General features: G+C 43.7%; 1 protein-coding gene across 7 annotated transcripts in view; it reads left to right on the top strand.

Annotated features, from left to right (window-relative positions):
- The window catches only part of LOC136101693 (uncharacterized), a 94211-nt gene that overhangs the window by 25647 nt on the left and 46581 nt on the right, over positions 1 to 21983 (top strand). For 4 of the 7 annotated variants that reach the window (XR_010651367.2, XM_071809060.1, XM_071809059.1 and 1 more), the window contains exon 2: positions 17675 to 17962. The exons of 1 other annotated variant lie outside the window; for it this stretch is intronic. The gene's annotated coding sequence lies outside the window, so the exon portion shown is untranslated. Of the gene's footprint in view, positions 1 to 4446; positions 4517 to 8287; positions 8307 to 17674; positions 17963 to 21983 lie in introns of those variants that run through there. 2 more of the 7 variants (XM_071809055.1, XM_071809056.1) reach the window with 2 other exon arrangements.

Below are 21983 nucleotides of genomic sequence, written 5' to 3'. Positions count from 1 at the left end.
CAACATGAGCTAGGCCACCCCATCTGGTTCTGAGCATCTCCCCAAATTGTTGTTGTCTTGTTTTCCTTTATAAGCTTTCTCCTCTTTTCCTTCTGAAAAGTAGCAAAGTGGATGGTGGCAGGAGTGGAGTCAGGGAATTCAAAGTTAACTGCTGAGCTTGTCCTTAGTTCACCGCTCTCATGTCCTGCCACAGCAGCCTGCATTGGCAAAGATGGCATTGTGTTAGCTGGAATAAATAAATTTTCTGCTTCATGAGGAATCAGCTAACTATTACATGCCTTGGTTTCCCTGTTTAAGAGTATGTTCTTTAAATCTTTAAAACCGCTTGTCTTCTTGCAAGCTTGCATCTCTGACAAATAAGCATGACTTTTGTTACAAAGTCCTCTGCAGCAGTGTGTGCATCTGATGCTGCTCCCTACAAACAGGGGCAAGTGTTTTTCTGTGCATCATTTGGAAAATAGCCTCTGTAACAGGATAGGACTTGAAGTTTTCCTTTTTTTTTAAATGTATTTATTTTATGTGGCATATTTTTGCAGACGTTGCGGTTAAAGGCTTCTATTTTTAGAACTTTAAATCTTGGAACATGGCTTCATAACAGCATGTAGTGGGATTTGGAAAAAGTCTGCTAAAATTATATGTAAGGGATAGTGCAACAGTTAGGTCATGTTAAAATTGTCAGATTTTCTGCCCCTGGTGCTTGTTTGTTTTGTTTTTTTAACGAACACAGAACTCTGAATGTTTTTCTGTTTTATAAAAGACAAATAATGGGCCTTCCATCTTAGACAGATGTCTCCTTTTGTACGACAGTGTTGGGTTTTTTCCTAGTTAATGGCTTTTCTAGTGGAAGCTGCACTGTTCTTTCCAGCTGATCTCTGTGCCCAAATGTCTGAATATTTCCATTTCAGAAAGGAGGAGGTTGCTGGTGCCAGCAGAGGAACTTCAAAAGCTGCCGTGCAGTAGTGTCATAGTTCTGAGGCATTACAGGTGCGCAAGGAAAAAAAAGAATAAAAACACCACCAAAACACCTGAAACTTTTACTGCCATGCAGAGATAACAGAAAACTTTCTTCTTGGTTCTTCCGGTCCTTGTTATGTTAAAATACTGAAACTGAATAATCCTTTCATCCCCTAAAAAGTAATGGAGAGACTTAGGAGTACTCAGTAGTTTTTAAAGAAAATATTATGTTTTACCTGTTGAATGTTCCAGTTGCACTGTCACAGTCAGTGCCTTAAAACAGGACTTCTGACTGCTGCTTAACTGCTGGACACATATTTTCTCCATATGCCATCATATTGCTTGTGTTTTTCATGCTACACACCCAAGTGGTACCCAGTAGTTGTGCTGGTCCCCATCCCTAGTCCCAACTCCAGCTGTCCTAGTGGAGCTGAGTTTGAATTAGGCAATGTTTTTCTGTCCAGGCTTCCTAAGAGCCTATTGACAGGGAAGGGAAATGGCTTTTTTTCAAGAGCAACTGAATGCAATGGCCTAGTTACCATGTGTTGTTTTTTTTTTTTTTTTTTTAAATTGAGTATTTCAGAGGATGTACAAAAGCATCTTTAGCACATGCAGTACAAGAATGAAAGGACCTAGATTATGTCAGCACTAAAAGCGGAGGCTTAAGTAAGTGTCATTCATTTATTGTTAGGAGATGACCCAATTTGGATTGTATTTGTGGAGTGGGAAGGAAGAATGGATCTGTTTTAGATTACTTTGGAGCTTTACAGGTTTTGTGTAAAGATTGCACTGGATCCCACTTGGTAAACAGAGCACTTTGGAGAGTGTCCCCAAGTACCTGTGCTGAGACGCATCCTGCCCTTCCTGGCTAGATGTGCATTGCCAAAATAGGTTGATTCATGCCATGTCTCTCTGCACAGCATTGCATTGCATGCAGAAAAAATGAGTTGTCGAATGTAACCTGCCCTGCTGACTTTTATTTTTTTTATTGCATTTTCTTGCAAGGCTTTTAAAGCCTCTAGTTACTACACAGTTTGCCTGCTGGTTTCAGCAAAGTAGATCCTTAGCTGAGAGCTGTGGCCATGCAAAAAAAATGGTGAAGGTAACAAGTCATTGTCTGTACAAAGTGGGATGCTTCTTTTGCTTTTTCTTCCCCCCTTTCTGTAAAATTATGGGCGGTCTGTTTTAAGCACCACCTGAGTCACAATCCACTGTCCCCTTCTTTACTCCTGGCTGGGATGGCAATGAAGAACTTCCTTTTCATCTTAAAGGGCTTTGAGAGTTGGGCAGTAGGTTTCTCTGCCGCTGTCTGCATCTCCTTCTAGAAGGCTCTTACCTGTCTTAAACAATTTTGGTCCTACTGGTAGGAATGCACCATCTGCAGGTCATGTGGAGGGCGTGATTTCTCAGATTATTTTTCTTTTTTCCTTGCAAGTGTTCCTGTAGTCATTACATTGAGCTCAACCCTGATGATGTAAACTGCTTTGAGAAGTGGCCAGAGCAGAAGCTACTGTGGGCTTAAATCCATCTGCAAATTTGGGAGGGGGAAGGAAGAAGATAAGCAGGGAAAACTCATGAGGAACCAGATCTTGGAGAAGCTCAGCCTTTCCATCAAACATTCTTTTCTAGTTCAGATGGGCCTTGTGTGAAGGCTAGTGGAAATCTGAATTTTGTTCTAAATTCATTAGCAGCATTCCCATTCATTTCAGTGGAGTCAGGGTTGTGTCCTTCAGCTAACCAATGCTATAAGCACAGGCCTCTTTCCCTGGAGGGGCACATTGTCCCACATCCTCTGCAGGCTGATTTAAAGCAAGCCCTTTCCCCACAAAGAGAGAGAGAAAAGCATCCATCCCTTACTGTAGCCATATCGGCAAGCTACAGGCTGGTCTGCTCCAGGGGACCTGCACCGCAGGCCCAGTGGGCTTCAGCAGGGTGATCACTAGAGCACTAGCTGGAGGAGAAGAGGGCTGCAAGTGCTTAGAGGGACTGCCTGGATTTGCTTCTTTGGAGACACCATCAGCCACAAAGCCTGGATGAAGCCAAGCACATGTGCATCCAAGCTCAGGCTGTACTGGCACCAGCTGACTTCTACATCAGAGGAGATTGTTGCTCTGTAGGAACTGGCATCTTATGCTTTTAGATTTGCAGAGAACCTGCTGGCTGGGTTGTTTGCGCATTGTTTGTGGATGAAAGTTTCAAAATGATGTTAAATGCAGGTGTACTGCACAGCTGGAGGTGAGGGTGGGTGGATGGTTTTGAGGGGCAGGGTTCCTGGGGTCTGCCAGCACAATGAGGTCAGAGTGGCACCAAGTCACCTGCAGCAACTGCAAAATTGAGCTTGTCAGGGCAAACTGACATTTCTTCCATTCCTTACCTTTCCCAGGGGTACGAATGGCAGGTGTTGAAAACTAAAGGCTACGTAAAGAGAGGTCTCTGTGGCATGGGAGGTGTGAAACCAAGTTCAGGCTTGGATGTGACCCTTTTCTGCCCATAGGAACTTTAGGCTGGTTACTGTGTTCCATTCATTTTTCTTCCTGTTTGTTTTTATTTTTATTATTGTTTTAATCAAATTTGATAATACTGATCCAAGTAAAGGATAATGAAAATCAAGTAACCTGCTCTACCTCTTACACAGCTACTGCTGTGTATATTTAGTAGTTTAATGAGAAACAAGATGAGGCAGAGCTCTGGCTCTGGAGGATTTAGGAGTAAGATGTGATAGTAACTGTCTGCGATGTTATGGTCTTTAGGGCAAGACTACAGGAAATTAATTGTATTCTTTTAAATAGAACAGAGCCTTTCACTTTTTTTTTTTTTTATTTTAATTTGGTAATCTCAATCTGTTACCTAATAGCAAGAAGACTCCTTAAATTTGGAAATGCATTTCATCTGCTCGGGGAGCAAAAGATTCCATCTTGGTCTGTCTGGGGAGCTCTGACTGTTGCCCTGGTGTGGGGCACCTTGTTGAGCGGATGCTGGGGGTTGCTGCGCTGAGGGCAATGCATTGAACCACCTTTTAACTTGCATTAGGGCTGAAAGGTTTTTTTTGTTGCAGCAGTAGTCTTTCTGGCCTGCCTCCAAGGTATGTTGTGGGCTGTGTAGTGCTTGCTGACACGGACCTCTCCCAAACTTCCCGTCCACTGTGCCTCTTGTATATGAGAAGTCGCTCTGGAGCAGCTTTCCGCTACATCTTCCTACTCGGGGAAATCTATGGGGTGGTCTGTCATTCATCTGTCCTGTTAGGCTGACTCCATCCAGAGCTCACTGGGATTTCAGAAGGAATAAAAGATCTTTAATGTCAGTGGCTTGGCATCAAGCAGATCAATTACTACTTTTTCCTGCATCTTGATAGCTTTTCTCTTTGACGTTTTAGGTGTGTGTGGATTATAATTGAATTTCCTCTTGAATTTAACAGCTTTAAAAGGACTAAAATAAGCAGCTGGTTAGAGTTGAGACTGGGGATGCAGAAACTTTCATACCCTTCTCTTCTAGAACAGATGAGAGCTGTCCTGTAAAGCAGTCTGCATATCTGCCACCAGAGTCCTGCTTCAAAGCCTATGGGGTAAGGTTTTCAGATACTCTCTTAATCTCACATGTGACCCTCAGCTTTTAAAGAGCACAGCTAAGTCTGCTTCGTTATCTTGCCAAGGTTGAGTAGCATGTGCTGTGGTCCATGAGCCTGGAGAGTGTTTTTTCTGCCACTGTGCTTCTCTCTGGTGCTTTTAACCTGGTTTCAGTGCAACACCTCTGCCTGCTTTTCCCTAGTAACCTCTTGGCCCATTTCAGCTAAATTTTTATGCAGTAGAAACACTACAGAGTTAATTTTCTACTTGCTGGAGAGATGCAGTCAAGTTAACTGCTCATCCCGAGGGAAGACAGATGAGACTCTGGCAGCCCTGCCAGTGCCTCAAATGCCGACATCCCATGAAATGTAGAAATAGTATGTCTGGTGGCTCATCAGTGGTAATGATGAAGAGGTTGCTAGTGTAAGGTGTCCATGACTCACACCCATGCCCTACTGATGTCTGGTTCGGAGGTTATGGGGCAGCAGAGCTACCCAGGGACCCACAGCACTGATGGCAGAGCTTGCAGATGAGCTGTGGTGTTGCCAGGCAGAGCAGATGACATGCTTGAGCATCCCTGGCATGGCCAGGTAAGTGAGTGCATGGAGCCTGGCATTGGCTTGCTCATCACACACATGGGCTCCTCTCTGTTGCATCCTGAAGCCCAGGGAGGAGCATGAGCTCTTTTCTCTGAGACTCCTGCAAGACAAAAGGCAAAATGTACACTACACTTCAACACTACACTTCCACTACAACTTCCACTATAAAAATACCATAAAAGGCTGTGTCCTTAGAAGCTGGGCATGGAAGCAGTTCCCACCCACATTACTGCAGCATGAATCATGGGACTATTGCAACTGCTCTCCAAGTAGATGCCTGGCTGACGATGCAGCAAGGAGCAGAGGGCTACGAAGAGCTATGAAGAAGAGAACGACATGCAGGCACACATGAACCTCAACCAAACTGCCAGATGGTTTTGCTTTCGTTAGCTTTTTTTTTTTCTTTTCTCCTCCAAGAACTTTCAGCAAATGCTGCTTGGTATGACTTGAATTTAAGGTGTTTGCAGCCAAGAGTCTGTTGAATATGCAGAAACCCCTAGTTTGCTTTTAGGAAGCACAGTAATTGCCATATGAATAATATGAAGCTGGAAAACCCCTCTGACTTGGAAGTATGTTTTACTTACTCTCTAAGCAAAATTTTTCTCTACCTATTCTCCCTCCTTGTCTTCATCCTTCTCTCCCCAACCCTGGTGCAGAAATAGGCTGCGTTTCCTTGTGACAAATGGTGTAAAAACACATCTCCATTATGTTATGTGCTACTCTTACCTGTGCATTTTATCCAACAGGGAGGTATTGGGGAGTAAATTTGGGTTTGTTTTGTTTTGTTTCCTGAGACACCGTCCACCTGCCCTGGCCCCTGCAATGGTATGGTTATTGTTTTCCCTTTTCTTTCCCTTCTGCTTGACAAAGTCTTGGCTAATCGAAGTTTGCCAGGTAAAGTTTGTCAGTTGGAAAATCTATAAAAAGCTTCCTTTATTTAGATGCCAACCCAGTGATGACATCATGTGGGCACGTCTTCCAAGTTTGTGCAGGATGAGCGGATGGTGGGAGGTGATGGCTGTGAAGCTGAGCCTTGTGTCCTTCTCAGTGCATCTCTGTGGTCTTGCTTGGTGGCTGTCCTTCAAAATAACCCCAATCTTCCTTCTCCTCTGGGGAGAGCACAGGGAGGTCCTCCAGCAGACTGGTACATCTGCTTTAGCGAACTTTTTAACAGTATAATATAGCTGTGGTTGTCTTCCTGCTCATCGCTTTCACGTTAGTCCTTTGAAGTGCTTTTTGGTAGATATTCACCTTGACTTCTCAGGGAAGCAGGAGGCTTGCACACTCTGATGCTACTAAATTTTGCATTGGGCCAGTTTCAAAAAAACTCTGACAGGGGAGCATGTGGACTAAAAGTATGAAGGCCTGCATGCACAGGCAGAGTGCAGGAGGAATGAGCACGTATGAGATGTGCTTTTTGTTTTATGGTGGAGGGAAGGGGGCAGCTGGGGAGGACAGCAGGACGAGAGTTGACCATTTAAGTAATGGACTGACGTTATTTTATGTGTGTGGTTTCTTCAAAAATATTGTTTTGAGCGTTTCTAAATGGGGGAAAGGTATATATTTGTTAAGGTTAGAAGGTAAAGAGTGTGACCTGGACAAGGTCTCTGAGCCTTCTGGAGAAGTTATTCCTGTGTTTCATTTACATCTTTGGAGGAAAAAGCATGCTGTGGTGTGCTAACCTTCCCCTTGTACATGCTCAGTTTGCTAAAATGTTAGCACAGGCATTCCCTTACATGCCTGCAGCAATTCTTGGGTATTTTTCTACGTGATCAATAAACTAGAGCTTATTTAAGCAATTAAATGGTACAGAACTCTCTGCTGGGGGGCATTTAATTGACTTGCTTTATTCTGCTCATCCTACTGTTGAAGGAAGCTGTCAGGTTGTCGTACATCATGGCTATTTTGCTGTCCACTAAATGTTGATTGCACCCTTTAGATCTGGGAGGACTTTGGGCAGCACACTGAGCAACTAATTCAGTCTGTCCATAATGCACATTTTTCAAGTCCTACCTAGGATTTGGGTTAGACAAGATACAGTTTCTAGCCTCGTGCTAATGCTTGTTCTGCACTGCTGCTCTGCTTGTTGATATCTCCTTCCCACGTTTTCTACCTCAATACTCTGAAGTATTTAAAAATAAATCCGTGTTGCACTTCAACTCAGTATGGGTGTCCAGAATACTTTGTTCTTGTTAGAAAGTTATTTTGCAAAGTTCAGTTGTGCTAGAAGAAAATACAGATTTTCAGGTGCCAGTTTCAGACAGTATCTTTCCATCAGATGGCACAGAAAAGTGGGATCTTTGAGGCAGCAAACAAGGTCTTTTCCCAAGGTCTCTTGTTGTGTTCCCTGGCAAGAAAATCCAGTGTTCAAAATACAATCTTAATTAAAAACAAACATATTTTTGACATTGGGAAGTGACATTTGATAATGTTTTCTCTAAAGAAGGGGTGTGGGGATTGGTATTTTTAGCTGCAGCTATTCTCAAGTTGTTCTTTTATGACCTTCCAACACTTTCTTTAAAGCTTTTGTAGTTCCAGAAGCTTTTTCAGGCAAAGGCATGTTGCTGGGGGGAGAAGAAGAGGGAGGAGCGGCCCACAGGCATGCGAAGTATTAAAATCAGTTTTCTTGTGAATTTTGGTGCCTAAGAGGATGTGATGTTAAGAGTTGCGTGCATCTCATGAGGGACCTTTCCCAGATCAGAGGGATGCCTTATGCTTCAGCTTTTCCCCTAGCTGCAGCAGCTGTAAGATTTCCACCACTTGCTTCTTAAAAGCAGTTGAGAATAGAATAAAAAAACTGAACTTAGACAACAAGTTTAGGGGATTGGAAGAGGGAATCTTGGACAGAGGAATGATATGATGATGGAGATGCTGTAGTGCAGGAATCCCGTGGGAGGGCAGGTGTAAGGAATGGCAGCTTAAATTTCAGGTCTTTGTGTAGTGGTTTGGGCTGTGACTGATTGGAGACACTTGGGACTTGCCTGCAAATGTTGTTGTCTCTGCCATGATAAGAGAGCCAACAAATTGCCATGTAAAATCTGAAGGTCATCTTCATCAGTCCACAGGCTGCAGGGCTTCTTCTTGCCTGATGTCTACAGACTGAAAAGCCAGCACAGATCCTGGGTGTCAGATGGGCTGGTCCTGGGCTTTTGCAAACATCAGAGCAGCCACGAAAATGTTTCTCAAAGAGGTAGGAGAGTTACCAATGGAGATGGCTGGGCTTTCCAAAGTGAACTGCACAGTTAGTGTTTCTCCTCTGATGACAATGGGATGAGGAGAGCAATTAAACTGGGTGTAAATAATAAGCACACACCACATGAATGCAGGCAGGAGGAAGGACAGGCAAGAGGTGTCCATGCTGCATCTATGATGTGCCGCTGCATTGGGGTGGTCATCGTGGAAATTGAACGTGGTGGTGGGCCTGTAGGGGTGTGTGGCTTAGGCTGGGCCAGGGGAAGGGGCAAGGAAGGTGTTTAAGTGGTTGTTTACTTGTTTATTTACTTTTTCCCCCCTCAATACCCAAATCAATGATGAGGAGTTCCTACTAATTGTCAGTAAATGAAATGAAGAAAACATTCCCTGAGCTGAGACTGTTTTGCTTGCTAACAAATCCTTTTCGTGCCATGGTGCCTTTTTAACAACCACAGGCACCATCAGAAACAACAGCACAGCCTGATGAAGATGTTGACACCACACGCGGTCGGTCACTGGTCCAGCCTTGAGTCATTAAAAAAGAGGGTTGCTGCTCCCTGAAACACAGAACCCCACATCCTGCAGTTGCTGGTGGGGACAGTAGAGGGTACAGGGATGCTTGCAAGCCCCGTGCTACTGCAGGACTGGGCAGGACTTGCCACAGTAAAGAGGATCTTGCTTGGAAGAGGTTCTGGATCATTCAAGGCCAGAAACTTGCCAAAGTGATCTCTTTTTTTTTTTTTTCCTGTGTTCTTGGTCCAAGAATTTATTTATTTATTTTGAAGCTCATACTTTCAAAATCTGTTCAGTCTTCAGCAGAGCCTCATGCCAAGCAGAATGTCGAAGTTAAGACCTGACCTTTCCTCTTCTGGGTGAGACCTCCTCAGAGCTTCCACCAGCAGATATCTCAGGGCTGATGCCAAGCTCCTACAGGAACATGTTGTCTGCAGCTCCACATTTTCCCTTGCATTGGTTTTGGGTTCCGGAGTGGCTGTCCGGGTAATGCTTTTGTTGCAGGGAACTGCTCTGTGTGTATTAAAGCTGTTTGGGCTTGCCAGTAGCCATCATGGACGGTTTTCAGTTAGGTGTTTGCAAGGTGTCAGCTTGGCTTGCAGTAGTTGAGTATTGCATATCCTGAATAATACTTGGACTTCTGGTGCTCTTCTGGGTTTTAAGACCTGACACTTGATAGTGTGGTTGCTTAAAAAAAAATAAATCAAAAATAACAAGTGACCAAATGTGTGCATGTATTCAGTGCTTTTTTGGGAACTGTAAGCTTGGCACTGTGTTTTCATGTGGCACCTCTGTTTAATTCTGCATTGCTCATTGGCTGGAGCACTGTGGGCTTAGTGCCTGATGCTGAGAGTATTTCCTTTGGTTGCTGAATAAAAGAGCAGCACCAGCAAGAGTGGAAGTTCAATCCGAATGTCTTTGGGGTGAAATGTGGTGATAAGGCATCTGGCAAGAAGGAAGCATAGTGCATAGTGAGAAGAGAGAAAGAGCTGATATTCAGAGTATGATACAGTAGATACTCAAGAGTGAGCAGAATCTCTTCTGCAGTTGGTCTGCAGCTAGGAAATGGGGGCAACCACTCAAAGACAGGTCAGTCAGTGGTGTGGAGTTAGCCTCATTTCTTCAGGCTGTAGAGCTGGAGCATCGTCTTCTCTGCATGACCTGTAAGGTGATGGAAGAGTTGGTGGAGCATGCGGTTCGCAGCAGGGATGAGAAGGGCAGGGCCAGTCTGCACCTCGGTCCGGGCTGGATTTGCTTGGTGGGCTCTGTAGGGCCTCTGTCCCAAATCACCCCCTGCTGCTCTTTGTTGGGAGTGACCCTGTTATTCTATTGAAAACCCTTCCAAAACAAGGAGGGGAGAAATAACTGGGAAAGCGAATATTTTCTTATAATGGTGAGCAACAGTACAAGCTTTTGTTTTCTGTCAATGGAAGGAAGTTGCAGAAACATGTAATAGCTTTAGCAAAGCACAGACTTTACTGCTGCAAAAGAGATTTAGTGGGTCCTAGGAGAGGATATTCTGCTTGGAGCAGGTGAAAAAGGTGCTGCTTTTGTTTTGCTGCAGCCATGCATCTGTCTGAAACAGGAGTTAAAGGAAGGTCTGCAATCAGTGACCCAAGATGGGAATCCAGGTCCAGACTTAAGTGGGAAATGGGAACTGGGAAGATGAACTCCTTGGTTTGTACTCAGCCAGGACAAGATTGAAGCAACTGTGCTTTAAATTACAGGGTGGGCTCACAGAGGCTACTTCTCAACTAAGGGTGATGATAAAGAGCAAATGAGCCCTGATCTCTGCAAAGGAGTTCTGATCTCTGCTCTCTAGAAAAATCCTTCCTGCTGAAGGACTTGATGCTCTGTAAAGAACAAAATTCAAAGCTCTCCAGTGCAATTGCTGTTCTATTTTGAAGTCTTATCTGAAGGCTTGCAGGCATGTTCTTTCTCAAGCATGGATCTTATTATTTGTGTTAGCCTCACTCTTTACTTTAGGAATAAAAATGTGATTTCTTTGTGCCTTTCCTATCTAAACACCCTCCACTGCCCTTTTCCAAGCTGTCTTGCACAATGTTGAGTCCAGCTGCCAGCCACACTTTAAAGTAGGATGCATTCAGCTCTCCCAGGTTTTGATCTCAGAACAGGAAGATTCCCATTTCTCAAGCTGCCAAGGAAATTGTCATCCTGCTTGCAAGTGTCTTAACTCAGATTTTATGTGCAAAAATGAACTGTCTGATTGTCGCTTTATTGGGTGGATGTTAAAGCATTTTTAAGATAAATGCATCTTTCAAGTTCCGTTTATCTTTTCTTTAACTGAGCATGGCTTCAGCTAAGTAAGACTGCATCTTGAGACAGAGGTGATACTTGATCTATGTCAACTGGCTCACTAGGTTGTACATCCCAATGCATATTGGGTTCCATGGTGGCACATGTGGGTTCGGGTTCACACCAGACCTGGTCAAGGCTCTCCATGCACCATGTGGAGCTGGACTCCAAATGTGGGGCCGACTCGGGCTGCTTGTTGTGCCACCCTTCCACTTTTGAGTCCTTAGTGGAGTAAAATTAGGGATGAGCCAGATAATGTGCTCAGGCATAGCATTCTCTCCCCAGAAACCAAGCTGAATTTGTGCCTTCTCCTGATGTTGTGATCATCACAGGAGGTTTCCAAACCAGGGGTGGGGAAGACACTGAGTCATCAAATCTGACTTTCTCTTTCACACTGGTTTGAGGTAGCCTAGGGGTACTGGGGATGTATGTCATTATGTGGTGGTATATGCCACAAAGTGTAGCAGTGCTCTACTGTCTCCCTGACTGAAGGCTGTGTGCCGGGGCCTTGGCCTTGCTGCTGCAGGTTGGGGGAAAGCACTGGACTGGTGGTAAAGCCTTTGAGACAGCAGCATAGTGATGTGAGCAATCCCTACCTAGCCCTTTGGAGGACGGTGTTTAGCTGATTTGGAAATACTCTAAGTGCTGGGGGTGCACTTACAAGGAAAAAACATGTTGTTGACAGCCTTGGGATGAACATGGGTCTGGTGAGGGAGGGACGGAGACTGATTTTATCCCCTAAGCACATGTGCAAAGGCTCTGGCTATAGCCACTGCACTGGGGACCAGCATGGCTTTACTTGGAGACTGGGGGAGATGGGGTCCACATTTGCACAGGGTTGTGTTTGGTGGTGTGGACTCAGACTGTAGTTTCAGGAGCACTGGTTCAGCCGCTGTTGGTGGCTGGGAGCTGGTGCTGCTTGCTGCTGGTCACTGCCTGGTGTGGCACCTCACCAGCTGCCCATGATCAGCACTAGGGCTTTGCCAGCGACTGAGAGATTCACATCCTTTTCCTCACTTACCAGCTTCTGGCACCAACACACCTGGTTGCATTTCCACCACACCCTGAGCATCATTTAATTGCACTTATATTTGAAGTACAGAATTTGTTATTGCAATAATATGGTATACTCCAAAATGTCAGTACCACTGCATTTTCCCTGGCTGGAAAGTTGTGTGTGTGTCTTTCAACCCCAGCAGCTTCCATGGACCCATTTTTAGTGCCAGGTTTAGTTTTACGTTGACCATGGTAAAGTGATAACAGCCAAATACATTTGTGAATTGTAAGATGTATTTTGGAGCCCTGACCATATGACACAAATGTTTCAACACTATTTAAAAACAAGAACAACAACAACAAAACAGAGGGGGGCGGGGGGGGGGGAAACCAAACAAACTAGGAACCCTTGAGTTACTTTTATATTGACTCCTAAGCTGGTGAGCTGCTCTTAACAGGGTGTCCTACATGACCACTGTTGTTTCGTAAGCTGAAGCATTACCTCTGCCTTAATTCTTCACCTCTGGTTGCATTTTTTTAAACATGTCTTCCACAAAGGGAAGAGGGGTGGACTTCTTGTGTGAACGATTTCCTTAAAGGGAACAGAACCATTAAATTTTCTTGTTGATATAAAATGTTGCTTTTGCACAAAAAAAAATAGCAAAAATTCCTGCAGCTGTTCAGTTGGAGAATTTTTAAGAGTTAATTACAACATAACCTTCAGCTTCTTTTTTGCTTGTTGATAAAAAAAGATTGTTTTCATACTCCTTGAAAGTTTTATGTACCCTAATGCTGTTCTGCATATGGTTCAAGGTTGTAAAAGAGCTTTGGGAGACATTTTCTCAGTACTTCCCAGTGTCAGATCAAATACTTGTTTCCCTGAAGCTTTCTATTACTGGACATGCTTGCATGGGCTTTTGGTAGAAGAAAATAAGCTAACAACAGCTCACTCTTTAGTGTCTGGAGATGCTGTTTAAAGGTAATGCAAATCTAAGGTTCTGCCAGCAAAATGGTCTGGGAGTATCCTCTGCAGAGGCTGCCAAATACAAATATTAAGTTAGTGAAAAAGCAATTGCAGTTTTGCACTGCGAATTTTAAATCATTATAACTCGCCTCAAACACATCTTTATTAGTCAAAATAGGAACCATTACAATCCACAAATTTTTGCCAACAAGAAATAAGTTTGTTTATTCCTGTAGTGTAAAAATCCATGCTTTGGGATTCGATGAAGTCTTGGAAAGCATTTTCTGCATCCTTCTGGTCGTGGAAGTGTTCTCTCTACAAAAAAGTTGTCGAGATGCTTGAAGAAGTGGTAGTAGGTTGGCAAGAGGTCAGGTGAATATGGCATATGAGGCAAAACTTCGTAGCACAATTCGTGCAACTTTGGAATTGTTGGCTGTGCGACATGTGGTGGTTGTTGTTGTGGAGAAGAATTGGGTCCTTTCTGTTGACCAGTGCTGGCTGCAGGCATTGCAGTTTTTGCTCTATCTCATCAATTTGCTCAGCAGACTTCTCAGATGTAATGGTTTCTCCAGGATTCAGAAAGCTAGAGTGGATCAGACCAGCAGCAGACCACCAAAGAGTGACCATGACCTTTTTTTGGTGCAAGTTTGGTTTTGTGAAGTGCTTTGGAGATTCTTCTCGGTCCTACCACTGAGCTGCTCATCACCGGTTGTCATATACAATCCATTTGAGAAATGTTCATTGTTGTTCTGTAGAAGAAGACAACACTTCAAAATGACTTTTTTTTTTTTTTAATTTTCAGTCAGCTTGTGAGGCACCCACTTATCAAGCTTTTTCACCTTTCCAATTTACTTCAATTGCCAGACAACTGTAGAATGGTTGATGTTGAGTTCTTTGGCAACTTCTTGTGTAGCTGTAAGAGGATCAGCTGTGATGATTGCTCTCAATTGGTCACTGTGAACTTCTGACGGCTGCCACTACACTCCCCATCTTCAAGGCTCTCATCTCCTTTATGAAATGTCTTGAACCACCACTGACTGTACATTCATCAGCAGTTCTTGGGCCAAATGCATTGTTGATATTGCGAGTTGTCTCTGCTACTTAAAAACTCATTTTGAACTCAAATAAGAAAAATGCTTGAATTTGCTTTTTGTCTTAACATCATTTCCATAGTCTAAAATAAATGTAAAATAAACAGGAAGTAATAAGTCAGTAGCAAAAAGAAAATAAAGCGAGAAAAGTGCATTAAGTTGATGTATAACCTAACCACATTTATTTAAAAAATTTAAAATCTGACAAATTCCAACAATGCAGAAACTGCAATTCCTTTTGCACCAACCTAATAATTTACTGCATGGGGTTCTATATTTGAAGGCAGTGTGAGCTGATTAAATTCATTAAAGTGGTTGAAGAAATGAGGGTGGTACCCAGAGAACCTCATTTAAAATATATTTTTTCCTAAGGAATTGGTCAGGGTCAGGCTAATGGCTCGAACTGCCTCCCCTCCTAAAAACTGGGTACAGCCATGGGCTGCAAGTGGTGCAAGACCCACACAGTCAGCATAGGTTTCACTTTGACTCAACTTCTGTATTTATATCTTGTAACTCATTCACTTCAATGATTATTTTGGGCGAGTTTTTAATGAACAAGCTGCGTTTTGTTGTTAGTGGATTTTTAACTTCCTACTAATTTATTTCATTGTCTGTCCCAGTGACTTTATATATAATGGTACATTTGTTATTTCCTGGTTTGTGTTTTTAAAACGATGCTGCCTCTCTGTGCCAAGGAGAACACAGGCTGCTGGCAGCACAATGGCTTATTTTTGCATCCTTGTTCCTTTGGTTTTGTCTAGTGACCATGACTAGCTCCACAATGCACAGGGTGACATCTCAGGTATCAGCCACAACACGTGTCCTCACCCTGCTGCTTCAGGCACATTACGTGTGGGTTGTCTCTAGCTGGCAGTGGCCGCCAAGCCGAAAAGCAGGAAAAGTTTTAAATAGCAGAAAAGAATGCAATAAAAGCTAAAGCTTACCCAAAATTGCCATGTACAGCTTGAGGCAAGAGTGACCATGGGGATGGTAAAAGGGAAGAGTAGCACATCGTATGGTGTTGCTACATAGACTGAAAAGAATAAAATAAAATATTTTGAGAGGAATGAATGTCCACATGGGATTCCTTTAGTTTATGGTTAAAGACATGTAAACTGCTCTTCTAGTCTTAAACAAATGGAAGAAGCCTGCTCCTAAGCTCCATGTTTATTTAATTCCTTTCAATGTCAGTGTATCACCTGAAAAAAGGGCTTTTCCATTCCTCTCCATGGATTTTTTGGTCTTTTTATAAGCACTGAAATGGAGGAAGAGGAGAAGCAGAGAGCAAATTAGTCTTCAATTCCCAAAGCAGCACATGAACTTTTGCATTCTTCAGTTTTTTATCTCTTTTTTTTTTTTTTTTTTTAAAGAGAAATTATTTAAATAATGATGCTGTAAAAAATCAGGCATTTTGGGATTTTTGTGCTGGTTTTAGTTTGTTTTTTTTTTTTTTCTATTGATGTCTTGAGAAGATGAGTTACTGTCAAAAAGAGCTTTAAAAAAATGTTTGAATTCTCTTTTATTCCCCGTGAGGTCTGTAAGTAGAAGCTGTTGAAGAATTGCTTGCAGGCTTGCTGTTCGTCTCAGAAGGGTTTAGCTTATATCTAAAGCCACATCTTCTAACATTGCAATAGCTGAGCTTCGCAGGAGCACCAAGGCCAGGCTTACTGAGCATAAGCAGTGAGTAGAGCCAATATCACCCATCTTGCTTCTCTCCTCCCATCTCCATCAGTGGGCAGATGACCTTAACCTGAGCCCCAAAGCACAGTGCAAAAAAATGTATGAAAATGGGAGCAAGACTTAAGTGCTGTGAGTACAGGAAGGGTGGTGAGAAGAGGGTTGAGGTTTTATTGACTGGCAGCACTGCTGTGCATGCTGGTAGTGTTAAGAGGGTTGATGGCAGGTAAATAGCAGCCTTACATAGTTTTTGAGTTATTTCTGTAACTGAAAGACTTGGCCCATGTATTTGGGTTTCACGATATTGCCATTGTCTAGTGTCAAATATTACTATTGTTGTGACCACAGCTTGCCATTGTGCTTTAAAAGCTTGGTGCAAACTGGGAGAACAGAGGGAAATATGTGTAACCTGCATTGTAATGTGTGTAAGCCACATTATAAACTAGTCAATGATAATGTATATCTAATGTAATCTGTGGTGTAGGTTATTTGATGATAAAGATGGCCACCTCTGAATGCGTGTGAAGTCTTCTGCACTTCAGGGTCTCTGAGTCATTGCGCCCAGGTGCTGGCGGGGTGACAGCAGGGAAATTCAGCACAAGACAGCCCAGGAATGTGGGGAAAAGTTAATTGACAGGTGATTGTGAAGGGGATTGGAGAAGAGGTGGTGTTATTAAAGTGGCTGCTCATGACAAAAGTGAGCCATGCTTCCTCTCCCAGGCATTGATGCACTCTTACCCTTACCAGAAGTTGCTGGCTTCTAACAGAAAGGTTGCATTTTGGGGTGACATCTCAATTTCACTCTTGTGAAACCAGTGCATTGCTTCTCTGGGTTGCTTAAGGTGAGAATTAAGAACTTGTTTTAAAAAAATGATAGCTATATGTTGGGCTCTGATGTTCTTTGAACTGTGTTAGCTGTTTAGATGTATCTGGCAGGAACTGCAAGTACTGGAAGGTGGCTCAGGTGGCGCTGCTGATGCTGTCTCTCCCGCTGTGTGAGTTGGTGATATTGTGTTACTGGTCTTAACCTGACTGAAGTCCCATATGCTCCTTCTGCCTTTTCCCCCAGCTTGTTCCTGAAGGAATGAATGGCCTGGATCACGCATTGCTTTCCTTCTTCACAGCAGCATACTCTTAGCTTGGCTGAAGTGGGGAGTAATGCCTTTGGCTTTGGCAGGGGGCATATTCTGCCTGCTGAGATGCTGGTAGCATCTGTCTACTGGTACAAAGGTGTGATGGGCTCTGAGATCTCCATTAGAAGCCACTCCATCCCCCAGCACTCAACCAGGCCAGAAAATGGGCTAAAACACAACCCCCTGCTGCACACCAGTTGCTGATTTGTGTCTGAGCTGAGCATCCCTGGATAAACACCCCAGAAAGATGATGTTGTACAGCTGGAGGCATGCAGGCTGTGTTTCCAGTACCTGACATGTCTGGTTAGACAGTTGTAAAATTTCTACCCAGCGCCAAAGAAAATCCCTATAACAAGTCCTCTGTGTTAGTGCAAGTCCATACTGGGCTGGCCTGATGCTGCGAGCTGGGTGGGGAGGAAACTCATTCTGAAAAACCCATGAATCAACAAAATCCAAGGGTCTTTTTGCAGTGCAGATGGGCATAGTTTACTGTATGCTTTTGGGTACTCTCCTGTGACAGCCTGTTCCTTCCCCAGCAGGCTGAGAGGCTGCCTTGCTACCTCTTCCAATGACACCTACCTTTCTTCTGTGTGCAAAGACCCACTGAACTGGTAAAGGACAGTGCCTCTGCCATGCCAGGACTGGAAAACTTACCACCTTCTTATTTCCTTTACAGTGAGCACTGGGGAAGAGTGATCCCACATGCAGATTGCCTTCTGCCTTGCTGCTTCTCCCACCCACTCGTAGTGAGCTCTCAGGTGCCAGAGGAGCTGAGGAGAGGGCTGCCTTACTGAGCTGGGACAGTGCAAGTGAGGCCAAAGGACATCTGACCAGTGGGCTGCAGCAACTGGGTGTCCTCACCACCCTGCAGCAGAGACAACCAGCTCCTGCCAGGTAGATGCCCATAGGGGAGAGGACAACTCCAGCTGAACTGATGCATCTCGGCACCTGATAGCAGACTCAGGTAAGGGCGTGTTCCTTGAAGCCAGGTTGCATTTCCACACTCCCTTCTCCGAACTCACAGACTGTCTTCAGAGCAGGTGAGAGTCACCGCAAGAGTTGTCATGTACTGTGGGTACATGTGCTAATAAATGAGTAGGATCTCATCTACAATGATGCTGGATGCTCTGGCTTCTTGGGATGTTGCCTGTGGCTTCAAAGAGAGTTGCAGTGGAGGTTCTCACTTGGGTGTTCCTAGTGCCTCTGCTAAGGGAGGTGAGTATGTTTTTATCCAGTGCAGCATCCAGCACAGTTTTGGATACAATACAAGTTTACTGGGATAGGAGTTTGTTTGAATTTTATGTAACACATCTGTGACTCATACAAAGTGACGTAAGGGCACTGATTTTCAAAGACCCTGAGACAGTTAAAACATAAACCTTCTTGCAGTTAAGCTGGTTTAGTGCTACTTATGCTTTAAGAAACAATAAAAGCTTGCTTGTGTGCTCTTGAGTTTTTGTTGTATTCAAGGAAATAAACACACAAACAACTTCCCCTGTATCTTGATTCATCCTGCTTGATAGTAATTTCATTCCTGAAGTCACAACTCACTTCGTGAGTGCAAGTCTGATTTCCTTTTCAGTAGCAGGGTTGTAAGTGAGTACCAGGTTTGGGCTAAGGTTGGTGATGTGTGATCTGGCGACATGTTATTTAGAAGCTGGTGCCTGGCCAGGATATTTGCAGTTTGTGTTTGTTAATGGGAGAGGAGCTGCAGAGGAGGCTCAGCAGAAGTCCTTGATGCAAACACATGGAGTGTGTTGTCCATTTTGGGATTGAAATTTGCATTTCTGGTAAAAAAATACTGTGGCAGCTGTGATGCTGGAGGTGGGGATGGTGGTTGGTCTTGTAGCAGGATGTCAGGAGCAGTTTGACTTCCGTGTGGCAAGCCAGGTCTCTTGAAGCAGAAGGTCTGCCTACAGCCAGCAGCAGGTGGCCTTCACTTCCTCCTGTGGCTCATCGCCTCCCGAGCACGTAGCCCTGTGAACTAGCACCTGCCTGCAACAAGCCCACAGCTCCTCCTGGATATCTTGGGAGGTTTTGAGGTTTCCTTGGGCCATGGCGATGCAGACCCAAATCTGTGCCTGGTGGGTATGTGCAGTGGTGTAACCCAGTAGCTTTGCTTTTGAAAGGCTTTAAGTGCATGGGAGAAGAGCCTCTCTGGACAGTTCCCCTCACTCCCAACAGCTGAAACAGCTGTGTCCCCCAAATTATACCAGGCAACCAGGATGGGGAGTTTGCTGCAAGCTGGTAGCCTGCATGGCTCAAAGAATGTCGAGATCCCTGTTTCATTTAGCTGCTTTGTAAGCAAATTGTTGCACCACTTCATGTGGCTGGTTTTATTCCATGGCATGCAAGCACATGAATCACTGTTAAAACTAGTAGTAGCTTTACAAAAGAGAGCAGTACTTTGCTGGAAAGTGGTGCAGACTGCAGGTGTGTGTTGTGCGAGGGTCTCACCTCTTAGCAGATGATGTATAAACATTTCCAATTGTATAGATAAGCATTTCCTTTAAGCTTGTTCCTGTGAAGGAAAAATTGCAGGCTTATACCATAGACAGCTAAAGATATAAAATGCTGTGTTAAAATTTACTTTTAAAATAGAACTTGAAACAGGAACAGCAATTTGTTGAGTTTCAGCAGTGGTGGATGTGGTTGTAGTATGTATGTACCTTTTTAACTTTATTCCACAGCAGTAGTTTCAGTCTAACACAGGCCAGCATGGTGTTTAAGTATGGTGTGTCAAAATTTGCCTTTTTTTTAATCATTTCTCATAGCAGCAGTCTCTATTAGTAGTTAATTGGGCATATTCAGGACTCCAACACGCCTTTGCCTAAATTAATTTCTCCTTTTTCAATGGTCTGCTGCTTGCAATAGCATGCAGAAAAAGAAAAAAAAAAAAATCATATCTGTTTCCGTTGGCCTGGGTGCAGCTGGACAGGAGACACATACAATGCTGTGAGAGGTTACTGAAACAAAAATGCAAATTTTACAAGTTTTGCTCTTGAGATGGAGCATGCTGAGGAGAGATGCAGGCGACTGAGATGACTGTGCTTGGGGGAGGTAACTGTTAAGATTTTGTAACTTAGCTGTATTTGGCTATATGCCTGCATCATCTTGTCATTGGGCACACTAAAAAGAGTTTAGGGACAGCACTGGAACAGGCTCTGAGAGGTTGTGGAGTCTCCTTCTCTGGAGACATTCAAATCCTACCTGGACATATTCCTGTGCAGTCTACTCTAGATGAACCTACTTTGGCAGGTGGATTGGACTAGATGATCTTTGGAGGTCCCTTCCAGCACCAACTGTTCTGTGTGATTCTGTGTAATCATGTTTGCCTTTAATTTGCTCTAGCAGGTGGATGCAACAGGAACACAGAAAACCCCAAAACATATAGTCTGTAATCTCAAGTGGCTTGAGTAGATTCTTTTCTACAGTATAAAATATTTAAAAGTTGAGTTCCAGAATATCGACAAATCTACCCCAATTTTAAGAACATGATGCTATGCTGTACTTCCTAAAAAGAGGAGAATCTACTGCTATTTTCATTTTTGAAGCCCTTCTGCCTAATGACACTGTATCTACAGTTCACCTTGCAGCAAAATGGTGAAGCTGAGCAATACAGCCTGATGCTGGTGCAGCCTGACAGTATAAAATCTGTGTAAAACCAGTATAAAAGCATATAAAACTTTTGTACTTTCCTTGTAAGGAGGCAGAAAGGGCTTGAAGAGACCAAAAATCCAGCAACTTTGACTCAGATTGATTGCTTGATAGCATCATCACAACTGGGAAACTGGTTTCTAGACAAGGTCCCAACAGTGAAATTGCTTTGCAAGGATGGCTCAGAGGACTCAGATCTGGAATCAGAGTTGCAGTGAATTTCTGGGAGGACATCTCAAAACGTGCTGATGTGCAACCACCTGCAACCCTCTATAGGGTCTATCAGCTGAGTCTTTGTCTCAACTCCAGTCCTTAGACCACATCCATTTGCATTTTTGGTAGATTAAATTCTTTGTACAGGTCTTGTGTCCTAGTGGAGTTTAAATGATGTTTGACATTATTTCCTTTAAATTGAGCAGTGGGGAGAGGAGGACTTGGTGGTGAGAAGAGGACTGCCGATGTGGCCTTGGCAAGTGACCTCTTTGGAAAGAGGTGGCAGCATCTGTGTCTTCTGCAGGTACTGCCACAGAGGGAGCGAACCAGGCAGTGTGATTACTAAAGCGTCTACAGGCAGGAGGCATTGTCTCAGTTCCTCTTTGGGCAGCATGCAGGGTTGAAACACGCAAATTCGGTGACTGGTGACCAAGGGCCCCATGTTCCCAGCTAGGCTGGTCCTGGCAGGTACCACCCCACGCAGAGCAGTGGGAGCTTGGAAAAATATGGGGCTTTTGGGGAAGGGCTATAACAAGAAATCAGATTTATGGATAACAAGTTTTGTACCAAGTCTTGGATTTTTCATGCAGGTGCTTTCTTTCCACTGCCAATACTTGAGATCCTAGTTGATGAATTAATTTCAGGAAAGTTGTTCTCAGCCAAAATTTGGATATTTTATTTCAGGTTTGCTAATGGCTAGATAGTGTTCAAAGCAGATAGGCAGTAACGTGCATTTTCATTAAGCAGCTTTAGGCTTACTATTGCTGGGATTAATTTTTACTTCCTTAAATTGTAAACTGGAAACTGCAAGTTTTAGTGTGAAGTGACAGATTGTGGGGTTTTTCAACTAATTATTTTTATAAGAAACCAGTTGGTAACTTTGTTTCCCAGTTGCATCTAAGTTTGAATGGCTTGGGGCTTTCTGTTGCCTACATCCTAGTAAATTTGTCATGTTCACATTTTCTTACCATTCCTGTTCATAGCTCCTTCATCTTGTAGGTTTGTCATTGGAGAAAAACCCTGTTTGCTGGGAAAAGACAGAGCTCGCAGGAGAAAATTGGGTGGCAGACTAGAAAAAGTCACTTGAGTGATGTATTAATAAAAGAAGTCTTCAG

Source organism: Patagioenas fasciata, chromosome 5 (genome assembly GCF_037038585.1).
Source record: "Patagioenas fasciata isolate bPatFas1 chromosome 5, bPatFas1.hap1, whole genome shotgun sequence".
Classification (NCBI taxonomy): domain Eukaryota; kingdom Metazoa; phylum Chordata; class Aves; order Columbiformes; family Columbidae; genus Patagioenas; species Patagioenas fasciata.
This window is presented reverse-complemented; position numbering and strand designations above follow the sequence as displayed.